Here is a 19,915-nt window from a genome sequence, read left to right on the forward strand (position 1 = left end):
AAATGAATCGTTCCTTTCGGGCCATATCCTTTGGTACCAAATCAAAAGCAAATTTGGCCAACCCATCAAATTATTTGACATACTCTGTCACTGTCATACTGCCCCAGACCAAGTTCATAAACTCATTGGTCTTCGCAATTCGAACTGCATCACAGTAGTACCTTTCGTTGAACTATTGTATGAATTCCTCCCAACCCATCATGGCAACATTCTTGGTCTGGGTTACCACTTCCCACCACGGTCAGGCATCCTCCCACAACATGTATGTGGCATAAGACAATCTATCAATGCCTACCACTCCCATATAGTCAAGGATGGAGCTAATCATGCCAATCCATTGTTCAACTCTGAATGGATCCAAGCCTCCCTCGAAAACTGGAGGGCAGTGCTTCTGGAATCTTTCATACAGTAGTTCCCATATGTTTTCACCCTCAGGTTGGATCGAATTGGTGCCATTGTTGTCAAAACATACAGAGCAGTGTTTCATGATGGAATCCGCTGTCTCAACCACCTAATCTCTTCCTCCCGATTTTGCAATCTTGCTTGCATGCCAACAAACATCTGCTGCCAGTTCTAGGGGCAGATGGAGGGTTCTAGCCTCGACTGTCATCCGCAACCCTGATATTAACCATGCCTGGTCCAATTAACTCCCTTGGATACATAACTTCTGAATCTTTCTGCGGCCAATGACTTAACCTATCATGCATGATATCCATATCCAGAACTATACCACGAGCAGGGCCAAACATGTAAAGACATGACTAACTTAAAGTCCTCGGGCCATTAAAACTACTAAGACATAACTACTATTTTGGAATATATACATAAAATAATAGAACTTTATTAAAAAAAATAAAAAATACGGGATCCCATTGTTATTACATAAAATCATAAGGAAAACAAAACCTTTAATTAATTGTTCAAATAGTAAATGCAGAAAAACATAAATACATAATTAAAAAGACTTGAAACAAAGCGTCATCCTTGATCTTTCCCATCAGTCCATTCATTCAGTTCTCACCCAATACACATGCCAAAGCTGCCAAGAATCCATCCCGTCTTCCAGGCTTATTTTCTTGCACCATCTAAAATAAAAAGGAATGAGCCTAATGCCCAGCAAGGAAAATCTACTAAAACATATCATAAATCATAAGACTAAAAACATAAATCATAAAATGTATGACGAAAAAACGTAAATCATAAAACATAGGACTTCAATAATAATGGCCATTAACTCATTACCTTAGTATGTGATAGAAACCATCTAGGTCCTCTTGCTGCTATTTGAGGTAGGTTTAAACACAATATAGTATATGACAAAACATCTAGGTCCTCTTGCTACTATTCAAGGTTGGATAAATCATAACTATAGTCTACGATAATGATAAAAATCTTGGGATTTGCTTATTTTTTATCTAAGAAAAAATATTTCCCAAGTGACTACAACATAAAACATTTACATATACATACATACATACACACACATAGCATATAAACATAATCATAACACATAAAATCTAACCTATTTTCCTTACCAAAAACTGGGATATTGGAGACAAGAGTGGGATTGGAAACTCCTAAAACAAAACAGTAAGATCCATAAGTTTTCTAAAGAAATGACGATGAAAAGAAGATCTAAAATATCATGATAAGAACTTACCGAAAACCTTTAGTTTCAAAGTAATCAAATACCTAACCAAAAGCCATATAACAAGTTAGGATTTTGAAGAAAATGAAAAGAATAAGAGGAACTAGAATGAACTAAACCTAAGGATAAAGAATACCTTGGATAGATTAGAATTTCAATCTACACCTCAAATACTGAAATATCACTCTATCTTACTTCCTAAGTGTTTAGAAAAGCTTAGATTGGAAAGCTTTTAACCCCAAAACCTTAGTGTTTCTCTCTAGAATGAACTTAGCAGCTTGGAGGCTCTGAAGAATACTTGAATGATGAAGCAAATGGCTGAGTGAAAGGTCCTATTTATAAATTTCAAGGAGTGAAACTAACTCCTTTTAAAATGAATAAATAATTGAATAAAAAATTTAATTTCTGCTCAACAGATGCCCAGAACTCGGTCAAAAACGTTGAAGAGCAAGTCCAAGTTGTTGAGGGCTGTTTCAAGCTCGGATTCCACGGACTTTCAAAATATGTGTGTGGAGCCGATATATCGCCCCTATAGGCGATATATCGCCTCCCCCATATTCCTGAGCCTCCATGGTTTCGTTCGTGCGAAGTCGACGTGTTTTTTGTATCAAACATAGGCGATATCTCGACTCCTATTGCTGCGATATATCGGCATATGCTCATATATCAAACACATTTTTGCACACTTTCAACACACTTGAAGTTTTTTTAAACAACTTTGACTGAGTAAAACATGATCCTAACAGCTAAGGGAAGGTTCTAGACTTCCTAGGTTTATCCTTTGTTAATTTATTCATCTAAAATCCTTAAATCCTTAATAAACATGCATGTGTCAAGTGTCACGTTCTTAATTATTCTATCTACACCTTATGTTATAATAAATATCATTTCTAGGACCAACTATATTAATCAAACCTTATGTTAAAATTAATATTTCTACACTATAGGCTAAACTTATAAAATCCATAACTATTTCTATGAGTTTCCAACTAAATCCCGGCTTGAACCAATAACCATGAAAACTAAAATACTACAGCACAAGCTACTACTATCAAATTTGAAGATGTAAATTTTAAGAACTTAATTAAAGAAAATAAACCCTCATTGATTTATTTAAACACTTTGATTTCTCATGCTTTAGTTTAAAATTATCTCCCCATTGAGATTAATTTAAACATATCACCATTTTATTATCTTTAACCAAAATGAACAAAATTCTCATCAATTCATTCGCTATTTTTGTTTTAAAGATTCAAAATTGCTTCTCCAATTTTGTAAAGTCTCCTCATTGAGACATTGAATATTTAAGAATTATTGTCACTAATAATCCTCAATTTTTTTTTTTTTGGATTATTGACCACACTTTAGACTCCAAGCATATTGGACAATATGCTATCTCAAATTTTTGGATCCACCTTGATCAAAATTTTCTTGCAATAACAAGATACTTCCACCAAAGGATGTAACCCTCTTAGGTTCATCTTTTTTTATCTCATAAAATGAGCTGATCATCTCTTAAATGGGAAATTTAAAATTCCCAATTAAATTTTATTCACTAAATAAATGGCAACTCATCAAAAGCACACCATATTAATATGATAATTCACACATGCATATATATCATATGTAACTCATAAAATTATATGCAAATAATTTCTCATTACCATAAATATAACATGCTACCACAATACCCAATAATCTACTAGAAATTATTTACACAATATGTTAATTAATCACATACTACCATATCATATATTTTATAGATCTCAAATAAAAAATTATACCAACATGTATATACCCAAAACATGTGAATATATCTCAACACACTATTATGTAAAATTGTGTATTATAAAATGTAAACCACCATGCTTACCCATAAGTGGTTTGAGATCTACCTTTACACTTTCTATAAAATGAATGTTCTCCATCTCCTTTCTAGCCACCACCTCTTGTGATGAGTAGCGATCCAATTTTTTTTATTTAATAGTTATTTTGTAGTTTAATTGTTTGATTGGTAGAAAATATTTGAACTATTGTTTTGTGTAAATTAGGATTTATTGGTTTATTGTGTAATGTTTGTTTAATTATTAGCGTTCCATTTTATTAGGTGTGACAAATTATGTGATTAGAATAGGTTACATTTTTTTATTTTTTTAAATGTGTGTGTGCCGAATTTGTGTGTGTGTGTGTGGATATTTGTTTTTTTTAATTAATAAATTAACAAGGAAAAAAGAATGCAATTTGTCATCTTTTGGGAAAAGTTGACAAGGCTTATAGATTGGATTATGTTAACATTTGGATAGGTTTTAAGTGAGGTGTAAAGAGAGGAAATGGTGGAATTACGCTTATTTGGTGGGATAGGATTGGAGTTTTCACACTTGGTTTCTTTCTTTATGTTTAGATCACTAGGGTATTATAAATAGAAGAACATAGGAGCTTTGGAAAACCCTTTGGTGGCTATCGAATTGTTGAGAGAAAGAGGGAGAAGAGAGCACGAAAAAAGAGAAAGAAAAAGAGAGAAGAAGGAGAAGAAAAATGGGTTTCAAAAAAATCTCTAGGAATGTGTTCTTATCTTGATATTTGTTTCTAATTTTGATCCGCTAAGATTGGGTTTCTCCTTCTCAATTCTAAGAAGTTTGTTCATATTTTCTTTTGGTGGTGTCTTTCGAAAATCATAGGTGCCCAAAGGTGTGCTCTTGCTTTTGCGTTTTGATCATAGTCAAGGTGGTAATGAGAATCCTATCTTTGTTATCATTATGATGATCTATTGTTATTGTGGTTATGTTTCTAATTATTGGTAGTTGTTTGGATAGCTTACTTCTATGCCTTTTGATTAATTCTTCGTGATTCTATTTTGTTAACATTCATAGAAACATGCTAAGGGTCCATGTCTTTAGATTTTTTTTAAGCCTATAAATTTTGGCCAAGCCTTAGGTGCATGATCCAATGATATTATTTTTGTTGTTTTGTTTAAGTTCCTATTATGAATACATATGTTGTTTTTGTATTTTGGAAAATTATTTTGGTAAAAGGACATATATGTTTTGGCCATAAGTTGTAAATGAGTATTGATATTTTTCTTTATGTGATTATGTGTGCAAGATGAATCATGAGGATAAATGATTTGTATATAGGTTGTTAAATAATTTCATAATTTTTTTTTGAGATATGTTGCTGCATGCTAGGTTTGTTAATAATATGAGGATAATTGTTGCATTGCTTTGGTGTTTGTGTAGCAACATGCTATGTATATATTTGTGATACCTAATATTGTAATTTTGATAAGTATGCATGAAGGAAATGTAGGCAACTCTTGTGTTTGTTCTCCTTGAGGTTTCAGCCATGACATTGTTGTAACATCCCGTGTTTTGAACACCCGTTAGTAGCCGATGAAGAATTATGTGAGATATTATTTTGATAAATGAGATTATATTAATTTGTGATGATTCGTGAATTTTTATAGTCGTTGTGATGATCCAATAAATTATCCAACTTTATGCAAATAAAGATTGGTCTTGGACTAAGGAACAAACCCTCATGAGAGAAAAACCTCGGATTAAATAAAATAGGAAATGTTATGGCCTAAAAATATTAATTCTGTTTGACAACTGGGACTTTATAGTCGAGCCAATAAGTTTAAGAAAAATTGATTGAGGTTTGAATTCCAATCAAGGGGGCTTAAGAATGAGAATTTCTCGCTCAGTCCACTAAGGGCATTGGTCAATTTGATAAAATTACCAAAATTATGTGATATATGACAAATTTATTTTGTGTCACATTTAATTTAATTATTTAAGCTTTGAGATATTTAAAAAATATAGGTTAAAATTTAGGGAAAATTAGAGCACAAAATTCCCAAAGGGCACTTGGATCCTTTAAATGTGAGGTAAAATAAACAAAGACATAAAAGTAATTTCCAATGGTAGAGAGAGAGAGGAGTGGGCAGCAAGGCTAGGTCCTAGGGCTCTCAAGAGCTAGGACACATACCCCAAAAAGAATAGGAAGACTCTTACCCATTCACAAGCTAAGGGTGTAATCATTGTTTTTTTTTCTCAAAATAATTTTCCCTACCATTTTCCCCCAAAACTGAGGCACCCTCTTCCCCTTCCCTTTTCATTTTTTTCTAACTCTGAAAAACAAAAATCAGAGGCTCTCTCACTCCCTCTCATTTTGTTCCTCTCTCTTTCTCTCTCAAGGAGAGACTCCATTGAAGCTAGTGATCAACCCTAAGCAAACTGAGTTTAAGGTAAGTGAAATCCTCTCTTTTGATTCATTCTTCTTCTTCTTATTCAAACTTGAAACCCTAGGGTTCCTTGTGCGTGCATGTGATCTAAAAGCCATGCATGGCCTTGTTGTTGTGTTCTAGGGTACAAGAGGAGCCTTACTATTCAGATCTCCAAGTTGAGCACCATTGTGATCAAATAAAGCAAGATAAGAGGTTTTTGTGAGCTTACATGTTCTTATCCCTCATCTAAGTTTCTTTCCACCCTATTCCTTTTCTTAAAATATGCATGTGGGACCTGGAGCTCAGTTTTGAGAGTTTAGAGCACCAAATGAAGGTATTGAAGAGCTAAGGAACACATCTCCAAGCTAGGGCTTCGAAAGGTAGAATCTATGGTTGAGTTCTTTATGTTTTGTGATGATTCTTATAGATCTGTTTGTATAGGGTATTTCAATAGTTTTTGAGCTTTTTTTATGATTAAGGTTGAGATTTATGTGCGGTATGATGATTTTCATGGATGCATGTGGCTAGGGTTATGCTAGACGTGCTTATTGATGTTAGGTTGTGTTGAAATGCATGCTGCCAAAATCACGTGGTCTGGCTTTCAACGGATCATATTGCACTCTACTGCCTTTTTTTATGAAAAATATTGGTGTAATTTCATAATTATTTGTGATTATTTGATGATAGACTTTGGAAAATCGTTAAAATGTAGTTTTAAACCCATGTTATGAACGTTTTGGCATTTTGATGTAAATCTGGAAAATTTATGGGCAGCATACTACCCAGATTGTTTAAAATTTTTAACGCGTTTTACTAATCAAAAAGCTATGAAATTTGTTAGGGTGTTAGTTTAAACATATATAAGGGTCACTGTAAACGTTTAAAGGAAAATTTGTTGAGGCATAAGAGATATGATTTTTCAAAATTTTCCCTAGAATCTGGAAACAAAGGGCCTGTTTAGCCTTGTTTTCTATTTTTTTGTTTTCAAAATTGTGTTTGTAGAAATGAGAACAGAAAATAGTTTTTGCAGTTTTCAAAAAACAATAGGTGTTTTGTTAATAGTATCTAAAAATAATTTTTTAGTTTTATTTTTAAAAAAAAAATCTTAAATAAAAAATTAATAAATATATTTACAAAGAGAAAAATCTTTTAAAAGTTTGTAATAAATAATAAAATTAGTAATATGAAAGAAAAAGTGATGATAAATAAGGAGAGAGAAAGTAATGAGAGAAATTTTGACGAAGAAAAATTGAGAAGAGAGAAATTGATGCATGAAAAAAAAATGAGAGAGAAAATGGCAAGATAGAAAAAATGAGGAGAGAGAAATGAGTATATAGGAAGTGATGAGAGAGAAACTAATGAGATAATAAGTGATGAGAGAGAAAGTGATGTTAGAGAAACCGAGGAGAGAAAAAGTGAGGAGAGATAAATTAATGAGAGAGAAAGTGATGTGAGATAATAATAATTAAAAATGTTATATGAGAAAAAAAGTTGACAAAAAAAAAATTTGAGAACAAATAAAAAAAACCTTTTGTTTTTTTTCAAAATTTTCTATTTTTTTAATTTTTTTTTAAAAATTATTTTATGAAAACAATGCCAAACACCCCTATTTGTTTTCAGAAAACAGTTTTTAGGTTTTAAAAACAAAAAAAAAATAGTTTTTTAGTTAAGGAGCCAAACACCCTCAAAACTTCTGGGCAGCAAGCACTGCCCATATTGCTTTAAACATATTTATGAGTTTTATTATTCCAAAAATTATAATTTTTTTAAGGAAGCTAATATAGACATGTACAAAGATCCCTTTAAAATTTTAGAAAGAATTGGGCTACGGTGTAAGAGAAGTGAATTTTTAAAGTTACCTTGAAATCTGGGGAAAAACTTCTGGGCACCAGGCACGGCCCAAATTTCTTTACGAATATGAATGAGTTTTACTATCCCAAAAATTATAAAATTTTGAGAGAAATTATTTAAGATGTGTATAAGGACTTCTGTAAATTTTTAGAGAAAAATGTGTCACAGTTTAAGAGAAATAATTTTACTGAAAGGTAGTGATTTCGAACCTTAAAAAAAAAAAAAAAGATTTTTGAGAGGTTAGTTATCTTAACCTAAAACAAGTTTTGACGTAAGGCTTTCACCTAGTTCCCATCCTTATGACACAAAACTCAACTTAGGGAAAAAAGTTTTAGGGCAAAAAGTTTAAAAACGAGATTTTATCCCTTAAATTAAATAGTGGAAGTAAAGTTTTGGAAATGAGAAGAAATAATCCTTTGTAAAGATAACTAAGGATTTGGAGAAGTAACCAATCCCAAATCGGCTTGAGTTAATTTAAAAGTTGATTTTTTTTTGCCATTTTTAAGTTAAGGGTCCAATTGCCCTTCTTTTAAAAAATAACGTAAAAAGAGATCCTAGGTTATGGATAAAAATGGTAAGAATGGGAGTTGGGTTTTTGTAGAGTCTTTAAGAAAATGGGATAACAATGTCATATATTATTTGTAAAGGGTCAAAAAGCTGTATTGTGGTAAATGATAGAAAACGATAAGCTTTCGTGAGAGGACGACAAGTTGGTATTTTTCTAAAGATAGGAGTTGAGTAGAACTCCTTTTTCCAAAAACCAAAATACGAGTTATCCGATAAGAGAGTTCTCTAGTTAAAGAATATTAAGATGCATGGCACGGAGAACGTGTTGTGGTGAGGCCAATTTTTGCATGATTCTATAAAGACTGAAACGAAATCTGGCCTTATACACTGTAAGGTGTATAAGAGGCTATAGTATAGAGTCTCTAAGAGAACGTTATTGCATGTAGCTATCATAGAATATTATCTATAAGAGTATGCCATAGATTAATCCAAGTACACTGTATTAATTACAGTAATCACAAAAAAGGAAAACGAATAGCGGTGTTAAAGATCTAGCTGGGAGCTAAGGACTCTAAGTAAGTTAGCCTTTCTCTTTCTTGGCTACAGCATGAATATACTAGTCTGTGCTTGTAGTAGTAGGTTAAGCTAGTTTTGTTTGGGTCATTAAGACCAGGGTATGCTTAATGCCTACTCTTGCAATGCTTTGGCATTCTACAGCTAAATGGTAAGTAGGTTCGGGTTGGAGCCAAAACCATAACGTAAAATAGTCCGAGTTGGAGCCAGAACACGGTAAGTATATAGTCCGGGTTGGAGCCAGGACATGGTAAGTATATAGTCTGGGTTGAAGCCAGGACAATGGTAATATAGTTCGGGTTGGAGCTAGGGCAATGGTAATATGGTTCGGGTTGGAGCCAAGACATGGTAAAAATATAGTCCGGGTTGTACCCAGGACATAAATGCTGGAACTGGGTTTAAGCCTGGATCCCTTGCTATTGATTCATTGATTTGTTATGATATGTGTTATATATATTGAATGTTCTGTGATTTTCTGAGTGCAGGTTATCATGACATGTGTAACATTGTTTGTTAGGGCAACCCATTACTGGGTTTAGTATATTTGTGTGCAAGAATATTCTTACTAAGCATTTTCGCTTACCTAGTTGTTTCATGTTGTAGGTAAGTGCAAAAGCAAAGTAGAGCAGTGAGCGCCGGAGTCTGCTTGTGGATATGTACATGTGGCTCGACCTGGGGAGGCTTTTGATGGATCATCATTTTGAAAAGAAATAGCTGGAAGTTTGTTATTTCTTTTGGGATGGCTATTTTGTTATAACTCTGTGGAAGAGGAGTTGTATTTCTGTTTGCTAAACTAAAAGTGTGCTCACTCAATCTTCTTTTTTTTAAAAAAATTTATATAGATTTTTGGTACAATGAACTAAAGTAAATGTTTAGATTTTCTGCATGTTTTGGTCTTGTGCGTTTTGAGGGTCATTACAATTGTTTTATGCCTAGGTTTCTATTATAAATTGATTCAAGTCATGATGAATATTTAGGTACTAAAACTAATAGAAAAGCATGCTAGGTTTTGTGTATTATTATTTATTTTCATGAGCATGTTGTATTGTAATGCCCTACTACCTTAGAGTCATTACCATGTGATTTATAAATGTGCCATTAGCTCACTAATCGAGGTTTTAGGTTGAAAAGTATGATCGATATAATCCTTCAGAATATGGACATTCCACCTGCCTACCATGTGAGGCTGGCTAGCCTATATTTCAGAGACGTGGCATTTTACTGGTTCTGGCATCGCTACACAGACCCCACCACCATCTTCTGGCCAGTATTCTGGGCATCTATCAAGCTCACGTTTGGACCGCAGCTCTGCTTGTCCTGGTGGCAGGAGAGGTACCGAGAGGAGCAGATGGCAGCAGCGACTCCCGCACTGGATGCTGTACCTCAAGAGCCACCCCAGCCCATGAAGGCAGCTGCATCAGATGGCGACGTGGTAGAGGAGATGACCGAGTCAGTAGTGGACCTAGTGGAAGACGACAAGAGTGAGCCAGAGGAGCATCCTGAGCAGCCAGATGAGTATATAGACCTAGAGTTGGATATGCTAATGGATAGCCTAGATTAGGTTATGCTGTGAGGGTCTTGTTAATAGTTTTTGGTAAAGACTTATCAAAGCTACTAGGTTGTAGGGCTTTAGTATAGTTATAGCAGGCATATGTAGAAACCAAACGTGTAGCTAGGGTTCTCTTTTGTATTAATTGTTCTGCTAACTAAAACTTTAAAGCATGATATGTCATGATCATTTTGTATTGCTAGGGTATAGCCCTGATTGTTATGCCTATCTTTTTTGAGTTGAATCGTTATGATTTTCTTTTCCTTGTGTATGGGAAACTTGTATACTCAAATGTTTTAAACATTGTTGTATAGAATCTCTCGATGGTGCCTAACACTTGAGCCAAGGGAGGTCGAGCTGTTAATCCACCAGACATAGTCGAGAGAGCAGTCGTTGACCAAGAAGTAGGTCGTGACCGAGGTAGAGGAAGGGGTCGAGGCTGAGGGAGAGGCCAAGAACAAAGATCATAGCCGAAACCAGATCCGGCAACTTAGATAGAGGATCTGAGAAGGACTGTGAATAAGCAGAATGCGGCAAAGGCTCAGATGTTCGAGGCATTGATGCGAAGACTTTCGGAAGTGCCACACAACCCTGAACTCCCAACACCCTGGGAAGACGTTCCCAAACAACAGGAATTCCTAGTGCAAGAAGACCCACTAGTGGGAGCAAATCCACCAGCTGATGCATCTAGAACAGAATAGTCGAGACTGATCTCAGAACAGCTTAGCAGGCAAAACCCACCTGTGGTCGAAGGGACTTCGAACCCCCTGATGGCAGAAGAATGGGTTAGCGTGGTGGATATAATATTTGACTTTGTGGCAGCTATTGAAAGGGAAAAAGTAATTTATGCAGTGTATATGTTGAGGAAGGACGTCTGTTGTAGAGTCCCAGAACTTTACTTAGCTAGTTAGATATAGTAATATCTAGTAGTAGTTATAGTATGTTTATTACTATGGATTTTGGTTCAAGCCAAGACTTAGTTGAACACTCGTAGCAACACTTGTAGATTTTATAAGTTTAACCTATAGTTTAAGAATATTAATTATAACATAAGGTTTGATTAATATAGTTGATTATAAACCGTAATTCCATTGCTGGGTTTTGTGTTCTTGAGTTAGAAAGTTTCAGTGATTGAAATAGGTTTTTGATGGGTTTTTAGTCTAGGTCTCAGCTGGGTTATGTTGCTGGAATCTTCTGGGAAGTTTTTGGATAATTGAGTTGTGGAATTGGGGCAGTTTTGAGTGAGTTTGCATGAGGTTTGAGAGTAAAAAATGGAGGTTTTTCTGGGTTCGAAGGGGTCGGGCTGCGGCATAGTTCTTGGTGAGTCGCGGCCCTTCGAAGCTGATGGATGCTGAGGAAGGAGGGCGGGCCGCGGCATGGTCTGAGTAGGGCCACGACCCTTACCTGTTTTTGGGCATTGGGAGGTCTTTGGTTGGGGCCATGCTGCGGCATGGGTGGCTAATGCCGCGGACCTTAAGGGATTTTGGGATTTTGAGATTCTAGGCTTGGGAATTTAGCCTAGGGTACTAGGGATTGAATCTTTTATCATGTTTGGTGAAGTTCAATGTTCTGGAGACTAGAACTTTGTCTAGAAGCTCATTTAAGATTGTTGATGGTATCCTTTATCTTGGTTGTGACTATGTGCTAAGCTAGGGCTCGGGGATCGGATCGCGCTCAAGGAGCATCGCTCGTAACTAGTTCACTTGGAAGCCAAAGGTAAGAAAACTGCACCCGGTTGCGTATTTGTAATGGGACTAAGGGTTCCCTAATATGTATGCATTGAAAAGGATGGTATTATGCCATGTAAATAGTAAACCAACGGCCTAAGCGTGCCAAAGGTTACACTTGCGCACAGGGCGCAGCTCGGCCACTGGTAGCCGAGGACAGCTTATTATGCACTGAGCTCGATTTAAGCGGGTCAGAGTTAGTGGGGTAAACAAAGGGTGCGGCCTAAGTTGTCGGCCCTAGTTATTATGTGATTTGACTGTTATTAATGATTGGTTGCATCTTTGATTCTGATTACATGCTATGTGATTAATGTGGAATGTTAAGTGGTTGATCATGCTTGTTGAATTATTCTCTAGATATGATTGTTGAGATGTGTAATATGTTTTCTTGCTGGGCCTTGGCTCACGGGTGCCATGTGGTGCAGGTAAAGGCAAGGGCAAACTTGATCAACCCTGACTTGGAGAACTCTTTTAGCAGAATGTACATGACCAGCTGCTCAGCCGCCACGGTTGAGAGGATAACAGGAATAGAGAAGCTTTAAATGTCAGTTTTTCCTTAGAGTGGTTGATGGTAGTCTGTATTTTGGAAATTTTGTAAACTAACCTTTAAACACTGTTCCTTTTTGGGATCCCATATGTAAATTTGTTTAAATATATGAAATGTATCTTTTGAGACAAAAACCATTTTATCCATAGCACATTTATGGTTTAGTGACACGTTTTGACTAAATGACTTGATTAGTAAGTCCTGCACCTTTATAAGTACACAGTGTAGGGGTCCTGGCTATCCAGGGCGTTGCACCCGATGCTTCGACCGCTCCTGGTCCTGATAGGAGAGGTCGGGGTACTCAAGGTGGCCGTCAGGGAGGCGGTGATACATGGAGGACCTATCTTGAGTGCACGAGGTGCAGAAGACGCCATCCAGGCGAGTGTCAGGCTAAGGCCTGTTGTGTGTGTGGGGTGGTAGGACACCTCCAGAAAGACTGCCCGACAATGAAGAAGGGAGATGCAGGGAAGGCAGACAGCTTGACTCCAGCTCGAGTGTTCACCTTGACGCAGGGGGAGGCCGAGGCTAGTCCCTCGGTAATGATAGGTCAGCTTTCTAGCGCTGGCTATCCTTTTACTGTATTGATTGACTTTGGTGCTACACATTCGTTTGTTTCTAGTAAGGTAATTGATAGACTGTGTAGACCTAGTGAGTATTATACTTTGGGGTTTGGGACTATTTTTCTTATAGGAGAACTGGTAGTTTCTCGGAGGTGGATTAGAGCACTACCAGTGGTGATTGATGGCAGGGAGTTGTCTTTGGATTTGATTGACTTGAGTATGGAGGACTTTGATATGATTTTAGGCATGGATTGGTTGGTTAGATATGGAGCTACTATTGACTGCAAGAAGAAGATAGTGACCTTTGAGTCGGAGGGCGAGGATCCCTTTGTCTTTGTGGGAGTGGTGCATGGACCCCGCGTACCCATAATATCAGCGCTGAGAGCCAGAGATCTATTACAAGGAGGATGTATAGGTTTTCTAGCTAGTGTGGTGGATACCACCAAGGTTTCGCCAACAAGACAGGAGGAGACCAGGATGGTCTGCGAGTTCTTGGATGTGTTTCCCGAGGACTTGCCTGGGTTGTCACCGCATAGGGAGATTCAGTTTGTTATTGAGTTGGCGCCGGGGATAGAGCCAGTGTCAAGGGCACCATATAGGATGGCACCGGCAGAATTGAAGGAATTGAAGATACAGTTACAGGAGTTTCTGGATTTGGGGTTCATCAGGCCTAGTTACTTGCCATAGGGTGCTCCAGTTTTGTTTGTGAAGAAGAAGGATGGGACTTTGAGAATGTGTATAGACTACCAGGAATTGAACAAGTTGACCATCAAGAATAAATATCCCCTACCAAGGATTGATGACTTGTTCGATCAGCTGCAGGGTAAGACGGTGTTCTCGAAGATTGATCTTTGATCTGGTTATCACCAGCTGAGGATCAAGGACGAGGACATACCGAAGACGGCCTTCCAAACGAGGTATGGGCACTATGAGTTTCTGGTCATGTCATTTGGTTTGACCAATGCCCCAACAGCCTTTATGGAGTTAATGAACAGGGTGTTGAAGGACTTTCTGGACCAATTCGTGATTGTCTTCATCGACGACATCCTAGTGTACTCCAGTTCAGAGGTAGAGCACGAGATTCATCTTCGACAGGTTTTGCAGAGGTTGAGGGAGCATCAATTGTACGCCAAGTTTAAGAAATGTGAATTTTGGTTACCAGAAGTGACATTCCTTGGACATATTGTTGGTGCTGATAGGAGTAAGGTAGATCCATCTAAGGTGGAGGAAGTTAGGGATTGGCCGAGGCCAAGGAACACCTCGGAGGTACAAAGTTTTCTTGGTCTAGCGGGTTACTACAAACTGTTTGTGGAAGGCTTCTCGAAGATAGAGGCACCAATGACAGAATTGACACGGAAGAATTTGAAGTTTATCTGGTCAGATAAGTGTGAGAACAGTTTCCAAGAGTTAAAGTGACGACTTATTACCACGCCTGTGTTGAGTCTTCCTTCGGGGAAGGGAAGTTTGTTGTCTACTGCGATGCGACGAGGTTGGGTTTAGGTTGTGTGTTGATGTAGAACGAGAAAGTCATAGCTTATGCGTCACAACAGCTGAAGGAGTATGAGTAGTGGTATCCTACCCATGACTTGGAGTTAGCAACGGTGGTATTCGCACTGAAGGTTTGGCGGCATTACCTATATGGGGAGAAGTGTGAGATATACACCGATCACAAGAGCTTGAAGTACTTCTTCACACAGAAGGACTTAAACATGAGGCAGAGATGTTGGCTAGAATTGGTGAAAGACTATGATTGTGATATTCTTTACCATCTGGGGAAAGCCAATGTAGTGGCGGATGCATTGAGCTGGAGAGGCCCAGGTCAGTCATATAGTTCCACCCAGATCTCGAGAGAGTTCACTGATGAAATGGTCAGAGCAGGGATAGAATTGGCGGTGGGCCGGTGGGCCAATATTACTCTGCAGTCGACCCTACTAGCGGACTAAAGAAGGCCAATTGGTAGACGCTCAGTTATAAGAGGTTAGAGAGAATGTCTTAGCGGGAGTAGCTAAGGACTATTCTATTTCTGAGGTTGGTTTGCTTCGGTATCAGGGAAGGATTTGTGTTCCAGCTGATGAGGGGATCAGACGAGAGATACTGGATGAGTCACATACAATGCCGTACTCACTTCATCCAGGTACCACGAAGATGTACCAGGATCTACGGACGTTATATTGGTGGCCCGGGATGAAGAAAGATGTCGTGGAGTACGTAGCTAGATGTTTAACTTGTCAGCAGGTGAAGGCTGAGCATCAGCGACCAGCAGGGTTGCTTCAGCCTTTGGGTATTCCCGAGTGGAAATGGGAGGATATTATGATGGATTTTGTAGGAGGTTTACCCAGAACAGTAGGGCTTCATTACTCGGTGTGGGTGATAGCGGACAGGTACACCAAGTCAGCCCGTTTTCTTCCAGTGAGGTCGACATATACTATGGATCAGTATGCAGAGTTGTATGTGAGGGAGATTGTACGTCTCCATGGGGTTCCTAAGTCTATAGTGTCAGATCGGGATCCTATCTTTACCTCCAAGTTTTGGGGTAGTTTGCAGAAGGCTATGGGGACTCAATTGAAGTTCAGCACAACCTTTCATCCTTAGACCGATGGACAATCTGAGAGGACGATTAAGATGTTGGAGGATATGCTTAGAGCATGTGTGATCAACTTTGAGGGATCATGGAGTAAGTATTTTCCATTGATTGAATTTTCATATAACAATAGTTACCAATCAACGATTGGAGTGGCTCCCTACGAGATGTTATATGGGAGGAAGTGTAGATCATCCATTCATTGAGATGAGATGGGTGAGAGGAAGTATTTGGGGCCAGATATGGTTCAGAGGATAAATGAAGCTATAGAGAAGATCCTAGCTAGGATGCTCGCTTCACAGAGCAGACAGAAGAGCTACGATGACCCCAAGCGTAGAGTCGTGGAGTTCCAGGTTGGGGACCACGTATTTCTCTGAGTTTCACCATTGTGAGGGATGAGGAGGTTTAGAAAGAAGGGTAAGCTTTGGACCTTTTGAGATCCTGGAAAGGGTCGGTCAGGTGGCTTACAGGTTAGCCTTGCCATCATCATTGTCAGGAGTCCATGACGTATTCCATGTTTCTATGCTCCAGAAGTACGTCTCAGATGCGACACATGTGTTGAGGTATGAAGACTTAGAATTGCAGACAGATTTAGCTTATGAGGAGCAACCGGTTCAGATTTTGGATTAGAAGGACAAAGTATTATGGAATAAGATGATTCCTCTTGTTAAGGTGTTATGGAGGAATAGTAGGGTCGAGGAGGCGACCTGAGAGCTTGAGACAGCGATGCGGGACCAGTATCCCAAATTATTCATGTAAATTTCGATGACGAAATTCTCATTTGGAGGGGATAGTTATAACGACCCAAATCTACTAATAGAGTTTAAGGGACTTGATTAGTATGCTGGGAGGGCATAACTGGATTATATGTGATTTAATGATTAAAAGCATGTTTATATGACTACTTGAATATATGTGACACATGACTATGAGTATTAGTATGCATGTAGGCCCTGATTAGGTTAGAATGGCATATTCGTAATTTTGGCCTGTTGAGGGCATAAATGTAAATATATGTGATAAATTGTTGAGACCACATTATTATGTGGATATATTTGTAACTTGTGACTCGAGGTGATCCTAGTGAGCGGTTTAGCGAAAAAGTCACGGGGGGGATTTATACCCGGCTCGGGGCGAGCCTGGGGGTATTTCTGGGAATTTAGGAAATATATTGGAGTCTATTTTGATATTGAGGAATATAATTTGTGATTAGTTAGGTGTCAGGAAGTAAGCGGTAAATATTAGAGACATTCGAGGAATTAGCGGGAATTGGGTGTAATGACTAAAATGCCCTTAGGAGGTTTAAAAGCTTAGTTTTAAATGGGAGGGAAAATTGGTCATTTGAGTTAAAAGCAGGGATAAGTATTATAATTCTTTATGCCTTAGTGGGATGTGTAGAAAGTGGTAGAAGTCTGAAGAAAAGAAAAGAAAAAAAGAAAAGAAAAGAAGGAGAAAAGAAAGAAGGGGAAAGCAGGGCATTATTTCCTTACGTGGTTCGGGATTTCTTCTTCAATCCTTGGGGTCTTTTGGAGCTAAAATTCAGAGGAGCTTTTGGCTAAGGCTTAGCACTTGAGACCTTGATCAAGTTTGAGAGTTCAGCATGGGTTAGGCATCCAATTAAGGGAATTAAGCCTAAGGGTTTGAGGAGGTGAAGGCTAAGGAAGTGTGGAAGGTAACCTAGGTCGAATTCATCTATCAAAGGTGTACGCTAGGGCTCGGACGGGATCGTGCTTGAGGGTTGAATTGAACAAAGCTATTGGAATCTAAAGGTAAGAAACTGCACCCGGTTATGTGTTAATGATGGGACTAAGAGCTCCCTATACATGAATTGTGTCATAGATGGTATTATGCCATAGGACATGTGATAATCGGCCTAAGAGTGTTGGAATCAATATTTGCGCACAAGGCGCAGCTCGGCCACTGGTAGCTGAGGACAGCTTAATATTCACTGAGCTCGGTTTAAGCGGGCCAGAGTCAGTGGGATAAATAGAGGGTGCGGCCTAAGGGCGTTAACCCTGGTTATCATATGTGAATTGGTTATTAGTATGAAATGGTGAACTTGGTATGCTGAATACTTGATTATTGTGAATACTTGGATTTTTGAGTATATGATTATACTGTATGAGTTATCTGGTTGTGTTTGTTAGATGAATATGCACTGTTATTGAGTTTTCTTGTTGGGCCTTGGCTCACGGGTGCTACGTGGTGCAGGTAAAGGCAAAGGCAAAGTGGACCAGTCCTGAGATGGAGAGCTTTGGGGCTGAATGTACATAGTAAGCTGATCGGCCGCCACGGCCAAGGAGTGGTATAGGACGAGAAAAGCCTAATTGTCTGTTTTGCCCTTAGAGTGGCTAGTAACAGTACTTTTATCCAGAAATTTTGTAAAGTATCTTTTAACGCTTCTACTTTTGGGATCCCATGTAAAAATGTTTGATTATAAGAAATGAAAATTTTGAGATCGAAATCATTTAACCCTAGTTCAACTTTAGTTACTGTAACACGTTTCCAACTAAATGGCTTGATTAGAAAGCCTCGCACATTTGTAAACACACAGTGTAACGGTCTTGGCTATCCAGGGCGCTACATAAATCCTTAAATAAACACGATTATGAAAAGTGTCATGCTCTTAGTGGTTCTGGAAGGTTCTAGATTTTCTAAATCTTTCTTTTATTTAAAAAAATATTTAATTTCATTCTAATTATAATCCAAATTTAAATTTAAATAAAATAGAATCCTAACTTCTAACTTCCTAAATCTCGTACCTCTAAACTTACCTGTATAAAAATCAACATATTTGGAGCTGTATGATTCCGATTTAGACCATCTTTATACCGTTAGAAAGCTAATTCAATTATCTACAACTTTCTAGAAATACTATTTTTCGAAATTCATAACATAACTTAGTCAAAAATAGGTCGGAAGTTACAGTACCCTAAAGTTATGGAAAATCTATTTAACTATCTGAATAACAACCTAATCCCCAAATAAACAAGATTGTGACAAATGTCATGCTCCTAATGATCTTGGAAGATTCTAGAGTTTTCTTGAACTTTCTCACGACAAGTGTCATGATCTTATCAATTCTATTTAAACCTTATAGTATAATATAACATCTTTATAATCAGCTATATTAATCAAACCTTAAGTTATAATTAATATTCTTAAACTATAGGTTAAACTTCTAAAATCTATAATTGTTGCTACGAGTGTTCAACTAAGTCTCAGCTTGAACCAAAATCCACAGTAACTACTACTGCTACTACTGCTACTACTTCTCCTACTGCTGCTACTGCTGCTACTGCTACTGCTACTGCTACTGCTGCTACTACTACTGCTACTGCTACTGCTACTGCTACTGCTGCTACTGGTACTGCTACTGCTGCTACTGCTACTGCTGCTACTGCTACTACTGCTACTACTACTGCTACTGCTACTCCTACTGCTACTGCTACTACTACTGCTACTGCTACTGCTACTGCTACTGCTACTGCTACTGCTACTGCTACTGCTACTGCTACTGCTACTGCTACTGCTACTGCTACTGCTACTGCTACTGCTACTGCTACTGCTACTGCTACTGCTACCGCTACTGCTACCGCTACTGCTACCGCTACTGCTACCGCTACTGCTACCGCTACTGCTACTGCTACTGCTACTACTACTGCTACTACTACTACTACAGTTGTGTAAAGTTCTGGGACTCTACACAACTGAAATTACAACTACCCTTTTCAAGCTCCCAACGTTTCTTTTCAAAATGGTGTTCCATTAAAACCTCCCCAGGTCAGGTGACATGTACATATCCACAAGCAGACTCTAGCGCTCACTGCTCTACTTTGCTTTTACACTTTCCTACAACATGAAACAACTAGGTAAGCAAAAACTATTAGTAAGAACAGCCTTGCACACAAATATACTAAACCCAGTAACGGGTTGCCCTAAGGTAGTTACCACTACTGGTCATAGGGTATTGGTTAATTTCCAACCTATCATACAATTCTCAAAAATAGTCCTAATAGAAAATCGAGCACATTGGTTGAGCCCAACAACCAATGTTCATAAATATCAAACAACCTACATTCAGAAATTTCCCAGAGCATAAAATATATCATTCATATCGTAGTATCCTATACTCAGAACATTCTCA

This window comes from Humulus lupulus, chromosome 3 (assembly GCF_963169125.1).
Source record: "Humulus lupulus chromosome 3, drHumLupu1.1, whole genome shotgun sequence".
NCBI classification, from domain to species: Eukaryota; Viridiplantae; Streptophyta; class Magnoliopsida; order Rosales; family Cannabaceae; genus Humulus; species Humulus lupulus.